The sequence below is a fragment of the Equus quagga genome, chromosome 8 (genome assembly GCF_021613505.1).
Source record: "Equus quagga isolate Etosha38 chromosome 8, UCLA_HA_Equagga_1.0, whole genome shotgun sequence".
NCBI classification, from domain to species: domain Eukaryota; kingdom Metazoa; phylum Chordata; class Mammalia; order Perissodactyla; family Equidae; genus Equus; species Equus quagga.
The window spans coordinates 116,471,999-116,488,172 of NC_060274.1; the positions used below are offsets into that span (position 1 = coordinate 116,471,999).

General features: G+C 36.2%; 1 protein-coding gene across 3 annotated transcripts in view; it reads left to right on the top strand.

The window, feature by feature from the left end:
- TRIM24 (tripartite motif containing 24) overlaps positions 1-16,174 on the top strand; it is a 100,601-nt gene that overhangs the window by 22,704 nt on the left and 61,723 nt on the right. The window lies entirely within an intron of this gene.

Sequence of the window (16,174 nt, forward strand, 5' to 3'; positions counted from 1 at the left end):
TGACATACCATTTTTTCACCTGCCAGAATGGCAAAAAAATAGCTCAGCATTAGACTTTTTGGGTGAAACTGTGGGCAAAGTAAGACACTCAGCAATAATGCTGATGGGAATACAGAATAGTAAAACGTATATGGAATGGAATTTGGTGACATCTAGCAAAACTGCAAATGCATTTCCTCATTTCCTCAGCCTTCTTCGTGTTTAGGAATATATACCCAAGATAGAATTGCAAAAGTATAAAATGAAGCATGTGCAGGGTTGTTGCAGCATTGTTTGCAATAATGAAAGATTGGAATGACCAGCAATAGATAACTGGTGTAATAACCTATGGTATATCACTGTGCAGATGTAAAAGAGAAATGAGGAAGATCACTATACTGCTGTGGAGTGAATTCCAGGATGTATTGTTGAGTAAAAAATGGCAAGGTGTAGAAGAATGTGTATTATATGCTAACTTTTGTGGAAAATGGGGTGAAATCATGTGTGTGTGTGTGTGTGTGTGTGTGTGTGTGTTAGCTCTCTCCATTAAAAGGGCCTAAAAGCAACAGTATCTCAGTAACAATAAGAAATGAGTGAGAGAGCAAAAGAGAGTGAAAATATATGATTAGATTTCAAAAAAATACAAAAAACTAAAAATGGCATCAATGCAGGCAAGAGAGAATATGAAAAGGATTAGGGCTGAAAACTAGATTTGTGTAAATGTAATTGTATTGAGTTTTGGATCAATACAAATGCGTTAGATAACGAATAAAACTTAAAGTGTTGGCCCCTCTTCTCTTCCTCCCCACCACAAAAATCCCCAAACAAATGAACACTATATATTATCAACCAGGTAGTTTTACTAACATAGTAAAGTGTTTTTTCAACTGATTTTAAATCACAATATAAATTGTGCATCTGTAGAATGTAGAATATCCTAAACAGAAAAAGAAATCTTATATTTCATTTTGTGGCCTACTTTTAGTGGTTATATTGGCATGGTTACTCGAAACTATTTAGATTTTGTGTGGCATAAAGCAAATAGATAATGATGTTAGTGTCATTAGGCAGTAATTCCTAGGATAATGATGAAGGAAAATCCTGGATGGCAGCTTGCAGCAGGCTTGAGAAAGATTGGAACTGGAGGAAGGACTTCAGATTTCAGAGAAGGATACATCTGAGGAAACAAAAGTAAAATTCATATATTACTTGATATATGTGAACATATTGAAAGGAATTTGCAGTTCTGTTGGAAAGTTTGGGGCTGATTTAGTGATGAATACCTAAAAACTAAGGAAATTGAAAAATGCAAGAACTGTTAATTGCTAAGAACAAAATTGTTTGAGAAAGGAAATATAATTGTAATATGCTCTGTGGCTTAGTTGTGAGTATTATTAAATGTTCATAATAGTTTGACTTAATGGAAAACTAATAGAAATCTTATGGTGAAGAGGGAAAGATTTGGATGGGGGCTCATCCACCGTCTTCCATTGTACGACTGGACACAGGGAATTCCTGTTTTCTATAATAATTCTTGTAATACTGTAATTTAAAAAGAACTTTGTACGTGTTTTAGCAAAATTAAAAAAGAAAACTGTGAGAGGTATGTTGATTAATATGTCAAGATAAAATATTTTTAAAGTAGAAAAAGTCTCTTAAAATCATACCCCTGGCAGTATTTAGTTACTAAATACTGTTTACTAATATTTAAGTTGACTGTGGAAAAGTTCATTATTTATATGCTTTCCCTTTTTCTATATGTTCAGTATGGGTTTAAATGTACTATGCTAAAACTTCATCCTTGACTTTTTTTTTTGGTGAGGCAGATGGGCCCTGAGCTAACATCTGTGCCAGTCTTCCTCTGTTTTGTATGTGGGATGCTGCCACATGTTTTCCCCTTTTTTTCGATTATAGCCATCTTTGTGAGTGTGAAGTGGTATCTTATAGTGGTTTTGATTTACATTTTCCTAATGACTAATGATGAGGATCATTTCACATGCTTATTGGCTGTTTGTATATCTTCTTTGGAGAAATGTCTATTCATGTCCTTTGCCCATTTTTGAATTTTTGTTGTTGAGTTGTGGGGATTTTATATATATTCTAGATGTTGAAGTCTTATCAGATATATAATTGCAAATATTTTCTCCCTTTCTGTAGGTTGTCTTTTCACCCTCTTGACAGTGCCCTTTGATGTACAGTAGTTTTACGTTTTGGTGAAGTCAAAGTGACACCATGCAAAATGGCAAAGTAGGACTCTATAGGGGTTGGTCTCTTCACTGCAATAGCCAGTAAACTGGAAACAATGACCAGAATCAACTATTTCAGACTCTGAACCTTGATCAAACTCATAAAAGAACTAGGGAGTGCTTGATGAAGAGAGAGCCTGCTGCTCTTAAATTCTGGGTTGCATGTTTTGGTAGCTCTGATGTATCCCTGAGAGCTGGACAGTGAAGTTTGCTGAGATTTAAAGAGACAGTACCTCCCTTCCCTTTTGGAGCCAGACGTTTAAGGAAATCTTTGTCAGTTTACTGGCTGGGCATCAGATAGCCTGGAACAGAAACTTCGGTGACCACAATTAACAAGGAATACTTACACACTTTGCAAAATAGGTTGGAAAAATCACAAATGGATTTGTGATTCCAGCCATGAACGAGCAAAACTCGGCAATCCCTGAGGAGCAGGAAAATTAGACTTCTAGAGTTACCATAGTAACGAAATCTCTTTGGGTTTATCTTGTTTGGAGTTTGTTGAGCTTCTTCGATTTGTAGATTAATGTCTTTCATCAAATTTAGGAAGTTTCCAGCCATTATTTCTTCAAATATTTTTTCTGCCCCTTTCATTCCCTCTCTTCCTTCTGGGCTTCCCATGATGTGTATGTTGGTATGTTTAATGGTATCTCACTGGTCCCTCAAGTTCTGTTCAGTTTTCTTCATTCTTTTTTCATTCTGCTGCTCAAACTGGATAATTGTAATTGCCTTATCTTCAGGTTTGTTTGATTCTTTTTTCTGCCCGTTCAAATCTGCCATTTCTGAAAAATTCTTTGTTCTTAAGAATGAGGCATATTTCCTCATTTCTTTGTATTATGCTTTGTAACTTTTTGTTGAGGGCTGGGTATTTTGATTATTATGTTGTGGTAACTCTGGAACTCAGATATTCCCTCTCCTCAAGGATTGATTTTGTTGTTTGTTGAGGTCTTCAGTTGTCTATTTGTTTTTTGTTGTTCTTTCGGGTTTTTTTTGGCTGGGAAAGATTTCCTCTGAGCTAACATCTATTGCCTATCTCCCTCTTTTTTCCCTCCCCAAAGCCCCAGTACGTAGTTATATATTTTAGTTGTAAGTCCTTCTAGTTCTTCTATGTGAGTTGCTGCCACAGCATGGTTATTGACAGAGGAATTGTGTGGTTCTGCGCCTGGGAACCAAACCTGGGCCACTGAAGCAGAGCATGCCAAACTTTAACCACTAGGCCATCACGGCTGGTTCTCAGTTGTCTATTCATATAGTGACTTGTCCAAACTATTTTTCCAAAGCATTACTTGATGTGTTTGCTACTGACCTGTTATCTTGGCACTCAGCCTGTGACATCTCAGAGGTTTCTTTAAACATATGGGTTAAAAAAAGTGTATATGCCTCTTTAAATGTTCTTATGATGCCACCAGAGAAGCTGCCACAGCCTGGGGAAGCCAGTTAAAGCCAGGCAACTCAGCTGGCCCTCAGAGAACCCCTACACTGACCAAAGCACACAGCCCCCAAATTTTAGGATACAAAGCCCTTACTGTCCACCCTGGCACTAGCCGGCCACCTTAGGAATGTGGGTTGTCATTCCCACATTGTGGCAGGATTAAGGAGTTGAACATGGTAGCTGGTTCATGCAAGCAGCTTTATCTTAAAAAGTTCAGCAGCCTCTTTCTTCATTAAGCACTTTCCCAGTTGCTATAAATGTCTGAGTGAGTTCCAGAATTCTGAAATAGTTGATTCTAATTGATCTTTTTTTTTTTTTTTCCAGTTTAATAGTTATTTTGGTGGAGGGACCAGTCTCTGAAGCTGCTATGTTTTATGACATCCTTTGCTGCCATTTTGGCTGCTATTTTAAAGTAAATCACAGATTTGGCATTTCATCTTCAAATACTTTAAATCACATCTCTAAGACTTAAGTGTGATCACCTTGATAATCCCAATATCGTTATCATGGCTAACTAAATTAGCTATTATTTTCTAATACAAGTCCATCTTCATATTTACCTACTGTCCCAAAAATGTTCTTTACAGTTGTTTTGTTCAAACCAGAATCCAGTCAAGGAATTGCTATCACATTTGCTTATTGTATTTCTTTTATGTTTATTTTTGTTTTGTGTGTGTTTGTTTTGAGGAAGATTAGCTCTGAGCTAACATCTGCTGCCAGTCTTCTTTTTGCTGGGGAAGATTGGCCCTGAGCTAACATCCTTGCCCATCTTCCTGTTTTTTTTTTTTTATGTGGGATGCCTGCCACAGTATGGCTTGACAAGCAGTGCTAGGTCCGCACCTGGAATCCGAACCGGCAAACGCCAGGCTGCCGAAGCAGAAGACATGAACCTAACTGCTGCACCACCAGCCGACCCCTGGTTATTATATTTCTTAAGTTTTTCCTAATCTAGAATTAATCTTAATCTGGGTCCCTCTCCTCTCTTTCTTTCTTTTTTTCTTTTTGGTACAGAAGATTGGACCTGAGCTAACATCTGTTGCCAGTCCTCCTATTTTTGCTTGAGGAAGATTGGCCCTGAGCTAACATCTGTGCCAGTCTTCCTCTATTTTGTATGTGGGATGCTGCCACAGCATGGCCGGATGAGTGGTGTGCAGGTCCTTACCCAGGATCCAAACCCACAAACCCCAGATTGCTGAAGCTGAGCATGCAAACTTAACCACTATACCACTGGGCCAGTCCCTCCTACCTTTATTTCTATTATTTGGACTTGGTGGAGAGACTCAGTCAGTTGGATTGTAAAATACTTTGCATTCTGGCTTTGTGTGATGTTTCCTCATTTGCTCTTTAAGTCATTCTTTTCAACTAGAAGTTGAGTTGATTAAATTCAAGTTAAACCTTGTTAGGTAAAAATACTCCATGAAAGATGCTATATTCTTCCTATTGTATTACATCAGGAAGCAAATGTCAGATATGGTAGTAGAATAGTATTGAGCTTGACTGGCCAGATCATGTTATAAAGTTGTTTTTCCCTTTGTGAATTAGTAAGTCAATTGTGAGGTGATACTTGGGAACCCTGTGACTTCAGTTACCCATCAACTTTTCCATAGTGGTTTTAATGTTATTGGTGCTAAATCAATCAGTTTCTTCATAAGGGCTGCAAAATGGTGATCTTTCTAATTTCATTGACTGCATTCTTCTTTATGATAAGAGTTTTTCCTCACTAACTGGGCTGCCTAGTTCCTAATATAATTGCAAGAAAAACATGTAATTCTTTCTTTTTAATTAATTTTCAGAGATGCAGATTTAGGGTCATTGTCACCACCATTGGTGGCAAAGGACTTGTTTGTTGAGTATCATATGAACTCATAAATTTTTTTATATTGAATGCATTTTATTCAGTCATTATTCCTTTTTGCCCTTCAAACTGTCTCACTTTGATGCAACCCTCTTTCTCTTTCACTCTTCCCTGCCTTCTAGCATAAGATAATCCCAATGTCACCGTGCACCACAAATTGGCTACAGACTTGGAATCAATGACTTTTTCCCTTTAGTGGGGGAATGGTGTTTAGAAACCAAATGACTGGGATGCTCCTGAGATGTGATCATTTCTAAAACTTTTGAGACTTGACAGAATTAGGAAATATTTTTTTTTAGGACAACAATTTTATTTATTTATTTATTTATTTATTTATTTATTTATTTTTGAGGAAGATTAGCCCTGAGCTAACTACTGCCAGACCTCCTCTTTTTGCTCAGGAAGGCTGGCCCTGAGCTAACATCTGTGCCCATCTTCCTCTACTTTCTACGTGGGATGCCTACCACAGCATGGCTTGCCAAGCAGTGCCATGTCCGCACCCGGGATCCAAACTGGCGAACCCCAGGCCGCTGAGAAGCAGAACCACTGTGCCACTGGGCCAGCCCCCAGGAAATATATTTTGAAAAATTCATTTGTGCGTATTGATGTTTCCAAGTCAGTTTTATACTTCAGTGTTTTTTCTTGACTTCTTTGATTTTACATTTGTATTTCTTTCTCTTCCACTGATAATCTTTGTCCTAATAACATTAACACAATTATGTTTCCTTTATCTACAGAAAATTTATTACTTTCATAATAATGCTACCAATATTATTCTTAACAATAAATTCTACTGAACATAGTTTAAAATTACCTTGCAGTTTTTATTTAAAAGAAAACCTGACAGTATACTAAATACAGATGCAAATAACCCTCATGAAAAGATGTTAAACCTTGATAAGGAGTTTACAGATTAAAACTATACTGAGATAACTGTTTCTCACCTATAAGGCAAAAATCCAAAAATTTGTTAACATACTCTTATTTAAGAGACTTTGAGGAAGTAAGTATTGTCATTTACTTCTAACGAGGGTCTATTTGGCAGTTTCCAACAAAATTGCGGATCTTGTTATCCTTTAACCCACAAAACCAATTCTAGGAATCTATTTTAAGGGTACACCTGACAAAAGGGATGTGTAGACAGAGTTATTCGTTACATCATCATTTGTAAAAGCAAAAGATTGAAATTAAGCCACCAGAGAGAATTGGCTGTGTAGCCTGGGTATATCCATACAATGTGGGGAAAAGAGAGTGAAGATATATATTTACTTATAAGGAGTAATTGCCAGGATATACTGAACAAAAGCAAGCTTACTACTATGTATATAGTAGTGTTACTTTTTATGTATGAAAAAATATAAATATTTTGCAAAAGGAATTCTGTGGTAAGAAAAAGAAAAAAATAAGTTACTGGAAGGATAAACCGGAAGCATGGTTTAGTAAACATGGTTACCTATAGGGAAGTGGGGTAGAGGGAATGAAATGGGTAGAGGGATAGGAAGAGAAGTGAAATCTGGTATACTTTTTAATATGTTTTTTGACTTTTGAAACATGTAAATCTTTCACATATTCAAAAATGAGTTTATACTAAAATAAAAAAGTAAACTCTAAAAATTAATGAACTAGCGAGCATAAAAATATTCCAAATTGGCAACAGTATAGTGTTGAATTTTATTATCTAGTGTTACAGTTTATCTTTCAACTATTATGTTTTATTTGATATTTAAAGATATTTCTGCTGGGTTTGGAGTTCTGGTTAGGCAGCTATTTTATCACTTGGAAAACATCTTTCTACTGTCTTTTGATTTCCGTTGTTGCTGATGAGAAGCAGGCTATCAATTTTTTGCCTTTTTTGATGGTAGTCTATCTTTTTTCTTTGCTTTTAAGATTTTTCTCTTTGTCGTTGGTTTCTGCAGTTTTAGGTTGATATATCTAGATGTAGTTTCTTTTTATTCCACTTGAGATTCATTCATTTTGGAAAATTTGTTCTATGTATCACTTCTATAAAATTCTTGCTCTGTATATTTTCTCTCAGTCCACCCTTTTGAGACAGTGATTAAGTACTTGTTATATATTCTATATGTCTATGTCTATTTCTGGACTCTGTTCGGTTCCATTGTTTGTATTTCTGCTCTTATGTTACTACTACCCTGTCTTGCTTGCTGTAGCTCTATAGTAAGTCTTGAAATCAGACTTCATAAATCCTCCAAAGTTGTTATTTTTACTAATTGTTTTTCTATTCTTGGTCCTTTGCATTTTCATATGAATTTTAGGATCAGTTTGTCAGTTTCTACAAAAAGCCTGCTGGGATTTTTTTTTTTTTTTTTTTTTTTTTTAAAGATTTTATTATTTCCTTTTTCTCCCCAAAGCCCCCCGGTACATAGTTGTATATTCTTCATTGTGGGTTCTTCTAGTTGTGGCATGTGGGACGCCGCCTCAGCGTGGTCTGATGAGCAGTGCCATGTCCGCGCCCAGGATTCGAACCAACGAAACACTGGGCCGCCTGCAGCGGAGCGCGCGAACTTAACCACTCGGCCACGGGGTCAGCCCCCCTGCTGGGATTTTAATTGGGAACTGCACTGAATTTTTAGCTCACTTTGTGGAGAAGAAACATCCTAACCTTATTGATTGTTCCAATCCAAGAACATGTTTAATATCTTCTTTATTTAGGTGCTCTTTAATTTTTGTTTTATAGTTTTCACTGTCTGGGTCTTATACATATTTTGTTTAAAGTATCCCTAAGTATTTCATGTGGCTTTTTTTGTGTGTGTGGGGATGCCTAATGGTTTTTTACATACATAGCTATTATATACCTATAAATATAAACAATTTTACTTCTTCCTTTCCAACCTGTTTGCCTTTTATTCTTTATCTTGCCTTTTTGTACTAACTAAAACAGCTTGAAATAGGAGTTATGAGAGTGGACATCCTTGCCTTCTCAATTAGACCAGAAAGTATTCAGTATTTGATGCTTGAATATGTTAGGTGTAGAATTTTCACATGTGGGCTTTATCAGGTAGAGGAAGTTTCCTTCTATTCCTTGGTTGCTGGAAGTTTTTTATCTTGCATGGGTGTTGAATTTTTCAAAGATGATGATATGGTGTTTCTCCTTTATTTTCTCAATACACTAGTACCCTCTTATCCATGCGGGATACGTTCCAGGACCTCCAGTGGATGCCTGAAACATGGATAGTACCAAGCCCTACATATACTGTGTTTTTTCCTATACACACATACCTATGATAAAGTTGAATTTATAAATTAGGCACAGTAAAGGATTAACAACAGTGACTACTAATAAAGTTGGTTTTGGAGCCATTATTAAGTAAAATAAGGGTTACTTGAACACAAGCACTGAGATGCCAAACAGTTGATCTGGTAATGGAGACAGCTACTGAGTGACTAATGGGCCAATAGCCTATACTGCGTGCAATATACTGGACAAAGGGATGATTCACATCCCAGGTGGAAGGGAGTGGGACAGTACAAGATTTCATCACTTTACTCAGAAGGTGTGCAATTTAAAACTAGGAATTGTTTATTTCTGAAGTTTCGCATTTAATGTTTTTGGACGGAGGTTGACTGCAGATAACTGAAACCGTGGAAAGCAAAACCGCAGGTAACAGGGGACCAAGAGATGGGGGACTACTGTGTAGTGAATTACTTTGATTGATTTAAATGCTCAACCAACCTTGCGTTTCTGTAATAAACCCTACTCAATTATGATATATTATCCTTTTTATGTATTTCTGCATTTGATTTTCTGGTGATTTGTTAATAATTTTCTAAATCTTTGTTCATGAGAGATATTGCTCTATGCTTTTCTTTCCTCATAATGACTGTATCTGATTTTAGCATCAGGATAATACTGGCCTTATAAAATGAGATGAGAAGTATTCCGTCTTCTGTTTTCTAAGGGAGTTGTTTAGAGTTGGTATCATCGTCTTTAAGTCTTTAATGGAATTCACCAGTGCAGCCTTCTAGGTCTAGACTTACGTTTGTGGGAAGGTTTTAAGTACAAGTTCGTTTTCTTTAATTGTTGTTGAGCTATTCAGGTTTTCTGTTTCTTCTTGAGAAGATTTCGGTAATTGTATCGTTTAAAGAATCAATGCATTCAATTAAGTTGATCATAATATTCCCATACTACTTTCTTAAGTTACAAAGAATATATGTAGAAACGGCCTCTATTTTTTAATTTTTTTCTCTTGATCAGTCTAGCTAGAGGTTTGTTAATTTTACCCCACACCCCCCCAACCAGAACTGGCTTTGACTTTGTTGATTTTTTTTCTTCATTCCCATTCTCTCTTCTTCTTTTCTTTTTTTAATTGCTTTCTGCTCATTATTTCCTTCTTTCTACTTTCTTTGGGATTAAAATTTGCTCTTCTTTTTCTAGGTTTTTGAGGTGGAAGCTTAGATCCTTGATTTTTAGACCTTATTTATTAACACATGGGTTATTTGGAAGTAAGTTTTCCTATTTCCAAATATTTGGGGATTTTTCCAGTTCTGTCTGTTACTGATTTCTAAGTTATCTCATTTTGGTCATAGAACATACTTTGTATGTTTTTAGTTCTTTTAATTTGTTCATACTTGTTTTATTGCCCAGCATATGTTTTATCTTGGTAAATGTTCTTGTTATATCTTGGTAAACACTTAAAAAATAGGCATTCTGCTAACATTCAGTGTTCTTTAAACATCAATTGGATCAAGTTATTTGATTCTTTTGTTCAAGTCTTTTATATCCTTTCTGATTTTCTGCCTTCTGCTCTATTGATTACTGAGAAGAGAGTTGAAATCTCCAACTAGTCTGTGGATTTGTCCGTTTCTCTTTTCAGCTCTATTAATTTTTATATTATGTGTTCTGAAGCTCTGTTAATTAGGTACATGTACATTTAGGATTATATGTCTTAGTGAGAATTTGACCTCTGTATCATTATACACTGTCACCACTTTATTTCTGGTAATAGTTTTTGTTCTGTAGTTTACTCTGTCTGATATTATAGTCTTCCATTTTCATATGCTTATTGCTTGAATGTGTATCTGTTTCCATCCTTTTATTTTTTAACCTGTGTGTGTATTTAAATTGGATTTCTTGTAGATAGCATTTAATTGGGTCTTTTGTTATACAGTCATGTGTCGCTTAACAACAGGAATACATTCTGAGAAATGTCTTGTTATACAATTTTGTTGCTGTGTGAACATCATAGAGTGTACTTACACAAACCTATATGGTATAGCCGACTACACACCTAGGCTATGCGATATCAATCTAATGGGACCACTGTCATATATGCGGTCTTTTATTGACTGAAACAGCGCATGACTGTGTACACATGTAAGTATAAGTAGCAAGCCATCAATGGTATTGACAGGAATGTGGACAGAGTGCTATCTTGCATGCCACAACTAGAAGGACCCACAATGAAGAATATACAACTATGTACCGGGGGGCTTTGGGGAGAAAAAGGAAAAAAAAAATAAAATCTTTAAAGTAAAAATCTCCACACTTTCCAGAGAATTATTGTTCTTTAGTTAATCAGATTTCAATCACTCCAGTTTCTAGAAGGTAATATTGGGATGCTGATCACTACCAATTTGTGCAGAAGAATAAATGTGCTCAGACTTGGTTGAATAGAAATTACATTTTCCCACTAAGTTATTGTTGAGGCCCAGCCTGGTGATGTAGTTGTTGAGCTCTTGTGCTCCATTTCAGTGGCCCAGGGTTTGTGGGTTCAGCTGCCAGGCACAGACCTACACACAGCTCATCAGGTAGGCCATGCTGTGGCAGCCTCACACGTAGAAAATAGAGGAAGATTGGCACAGATGTTGGCTCAATGACAATCTTCCTCACCAAAAAAAAAAAAGAGAAAAGAAAAAACATTATCACTGAGTTAGCATTTATTTAGGTTTAAATTCATTTAGGTCACATTCACCACCATATATAAATTGGATTCTTAATTCCATGGACTAATATCCTGTCTGTCAAAATGATGTAATATTAACCCATGGTTTTCTAAGACTTTTTTTTTTTTAAAGATTGGCACCTGAGCTAACAACTGTTGCCAATCTTTTTTTTTTTTCTGCTTTATCTCCCCAACCTGCCCATACATAGTTGTATATCTTAGTTGCAGGTCCTTCTAGTTGTGGGGTGTGGGACGCCACCTCAACGTGGCCTGACGAGCGGTGCCATGTCTGCGCCCAGGATCCGAACCCTGGGCTGCCTGCAGCAGAGCGCACGAACTTAACCACTTAACTTAACCACTCGGCCACGGAGCTGGCCCCCATTCTTTTTTTTTCATATTCTGCTTTTCTTTTTTTTAAAAAAGATGGGCACCTGAGGTAACATCTGTTGCCAATCTTCTTTTTTTTTTTCTCTTCTTCTCCCCAAAGCCCTCCAGTACATAGTTTGTATATCCTAGTTGTGAGTACCTCTGGTCGTGTTATGTGGGATACCTCCTCAGCATGGCCTGAGTGGTGCTGTGTCCACGCCCAGGATCTGAACTGGCGAAACCCTGGGCTGCCAAAGCAGAGCAGGCAAACTTGACCCCTCGGCCATGGGGCCAGCCCCTCTAAGACATTTTTGTAAAGTGTAGTAGTACAGAGCCTGTGCTCTGGGGTCAGTCAGTTATGGATTCAAATCATAGCTCCACTAGTGTGTGACCTTGGTCAAGTTGACCAGGTTCTCTGATCTCTGTTTCCTCATCCGTGTGAGGATAAAGCAGTACATACAAGAAGAGCACTTAATAAATGTTAGTTTGTTTTAGGTTTTTTTTTTTAATTTTTGCTTTGAAATAATAAATTTATTGAAAGTTACAGAGAAATCCTGTGTACCTAGTTTTTCCCAATGATTACATCTTATATAAATATAGTATAATATTAAAACCAGGAAATAAACATTGGGTACAATAGTATGTATAGTTCTATGCCACTTTATCATGTGTAGATTCATATAACCACCATCACAATCAAGATACAGAACTATTTCATCACCACCAAAGCTCTGCCTCATGTTACCCCCTTGTAGTCATACTTAATGCTCTCCTTGCCCCACACCCCATGGTCCCTAATCTCAGAGAAAGGACTAATCTGTTTCCCATCTCTATAATCATATAATTTTGAGAATGCTATGTAAATGGAATTGTTCATAAGTGACCTTTTGATATTGGCTTTTTTTTGCTCAGAATGATACCCTTAAGATCCATCCAATTTGTTGCATTTATCAATAGTTAGTTCCCTTTTATTGCTGACTAGTATTCCATGGTATGGGTGTAGCACAGTTTATTTAACCTTTAATTTATTTAAGGAGGTTTGGGTTGTTTCAAGTTTGGGGCTGTTTTGAATATCAGCACTGAATTAAAATGTTTGTTCAGATTTTTGTGTGGACCTAAAGTTTATTTCTCTGGAATGCCCAGGAATGAGATTGTTGATTCATATGATAAATGTTATGTTTAGTTTGTGAAGAAACTGCCAAACTGTTTTCCAGAGTAACTCTACCGTTTTACGTTCCCACTGAGAATGTGTGAGAAATCCAATTTCTCCACATTTTCGCCAGCATTTGGTGGTGTTATTACTTTTTGTTTTAGCTGTTTTAATAGCTGTGTACTGGTATCTCATCATGATCTTAATTTGCTTTTACCTGATGGCTAGTGATGTGGAATGTCTTATCTTGTGCTTATTTGCCATGTGTATATACTCATCAGTGAAATGTCTCTTCAGGCCTTTCTCCATCTTGTAATTGGGTTGTTTTTCTGTTGCGTTTTGAGCGTTCTTTTTATATTGTAGATATGAATCCTTTGTTAGATCTGTGATTTGCAAATATTTTCTCCCAGTGCATAGCTTGTTTTTTCATCTTTTTTCTTGCTCTTGCAGAGCAAAAGTTTTTAAGTTTGATGAAATCAAATTTGTCCATATTTTTCTTTTATGGATTGTGTTTTTGATGTCTAAGAACTCTTCAACAAGTCCTAAGTCCTTAAGATTTTCTCGTAAAGGTGTCATAATTTTATGTTTTATATTTAAATCTGATCCACTTTGAGTAAATTTTATATAAAATTTAAAATTTTATGTAAATTTTTTTGCTTATGAATAAATACCCAGTTGCTCCAGCACACTTTGTTGAAAAGATTTTTTATTCCACTGAATTGTTTTCACACTTTTGTCAAAAATCAGTTTTGCTTACTTGTGTGGGTGTGTTTCTGGATGCTGTATTCTGTTTCTTTCATCTATGTGTCTGTTCTTCTGCTATTCACCCTGTCTCAATTGCTGTATCTATGTAAGTCTTAAAATTGGATGGTGATTCTCACTTTTTCTTGTTTGAAATTGCTTTAACTATTCTGGTTCCTTTCCTTTTCCACATAAATCTTGGAATAATCTTGTCTATATCTACAAAAAATCTTACTTAGAATTTTGATAGGAATATGTTAGCCTATGGATCAACTTGAGGAAAGTTGACATCTCTACTATGATGAATCTTCCAATCCATGAACAGAGTATATTTTTCATCAGCATTTTGTACTTGTCAGCATGAAGATGCTTTTGCCTGTGTCAAAAATCAGTTGGCCCTGGAGCTGGGCTGGTCTCACACGGTCTCCATTGGCAGTACTGGGGGCCTCACTACCAGTGGGGATCAAAACCCCAGCTCTCCCCCAGGCTTCTCTGACACACCCAGGTGCCCTGGTTTCTACTTGGTCAGGGTAGAAGTCTGGGCTTCCCATTGGGCCTTTGCTGATGGGAAAGGGAGCACAGTTTTTGCTTTGGTGTTTGGCTGGAGTAGAGTAGTTATTGTCTAAAAGTTTTCTGTCTTGCTAGGCTGCCCCTTTCCTGGTTTTTTGGATGGAGAGAGCAGGCTTTTTTTGTTTACACCTTTTGGTGTTTCTGAGATGATGGCTTCATGAGCACCCACTTTGGAATGTGTGAGACTAAAAGAAAAACCCCAGTGAACTCACCACTGTGTCATTCCTTGGGTCCTGAGGTCTCTAGCCAGTCTGCCACCGTCTGTCTACCTTTAATTTAGTCTTCTTACAGTTGTTTTATATAGAATGTCTAGAGTTTTTAGCAATACTTATCTGGAGGAATAAGGAAAAATATGTTTACTCAGTCTTTGTCTTTCATAAAATGCAGTGTCATGTCTTTATAGATTTTAATTATTCTTTGTCAGTACTATTTGTTGGGTTTATCTTCTCCCAGTTTGGAGCTTGTCTTCTGTCTCTTCATGGTAATCTTTTGACTAGCTGTAGTTCTTAACTTTAATGAAGTTGAATTCATTAATGTTTTCCTTATGCTCTTGCTTTTTGTTTCTTGCTTTAAAAAGTTTATTCTGGCTCTAAGTTTACACAGATATTCTCCTGTATTCCTTGTAAAAGTTTTAAGGCTCTGAATCTATCCTAAAGAATTATATTTAGAATTGAGTAAAGTGGAGATCTAATTTCATCTCCCTCCTGCTATAGAGAACTATAGCACCATAAAAAATTCATTCCTTTTCCCATTGGTTTCTAGTGCCACATCTGTCACACATAAAATGTACACGTATGTGAGCCTGCTTCTGGTATTTATTTTATTCCATTTTTGCTTATCCTTACATAAATATCACACCACCGTAATTACTGTAGCTTTATAGTAAGTCTTGTTATTTGGAGGCATATCCCCCCAGCTTGTCAAAACTCTATTGAAATAGATTGGGATTGTTATTGAAAACTGCTTACTGTATGGATATGTTTGGGGAGAATTGACGTCTTTACTACCATGAACATGGTTTTTTCATTACTTATTTTTAAATGTTTCTAAATATGGCTTAACATTTTTCTCCACAGTGGCTTTAAAATTTTTTAAAAATTTATTCTTAAGTACTTAATATGTTTTTGTTGCTATTGTGAAATGGATTTTTTAAATTAAAATTTTTGTTTCTTGTCTGTATATACAAGTTGACCTTTGAATTACTTTGTGTTCATTCTTATGCATTTCATTTTACAAAAAATATATATCTGGGAACTTTATTGCAGTCTCCTTGGTACAAATTACAGTGCTGGTTTATATTAGATTTTTAAAAATTTAATTAAAAATTCATATTTTAATGCATTCATAATTTTTTCTTTTTTACCATATGAAAGATGATTCTTCTCCCCCTGCCCCCCAAAGGAACACTGTTTGCACTTATCAAAGGGAAACAGAATAGTGTTTCTTAATCTACCATAGAGATTTTAAACAAAAGGAGTATGTCTCTGCTCCACTTTCAGAATTCCTGATTCCCTAGGTCCAGAGCTTTTTCTTTTAGAAATCTCCCATGTGGTTCTGCACATCCCTAATTGAAAACCACTGCTAGACTGGTTGCTAAACAATAAAAAGAGTAGCGCATGAGGATGTTTATCTGGAGGGGCTTCTCATTTAAAATTATGAAGATGATCTATCATTTTAATATACTAGGTGTGGGAGATCCATATCTATATCTATACACACATACATAATCCAATATGAACATAAACGGAATTGATTTGTGTTTAGTAACAGCAGGTATGAATTTGAAGAGAGTAGATATTGTAAAAGAGCCCAGTCATAGTATGGATAAGATGTGTTGGTTTAGTGCTCAGTGTATTTGTATTACAACTTAGAATATGAGCTCATGGTAATAGAGAAAAGATTGGTGGTTGCCTCAGGTGCGGGGTTGGGGTGGGT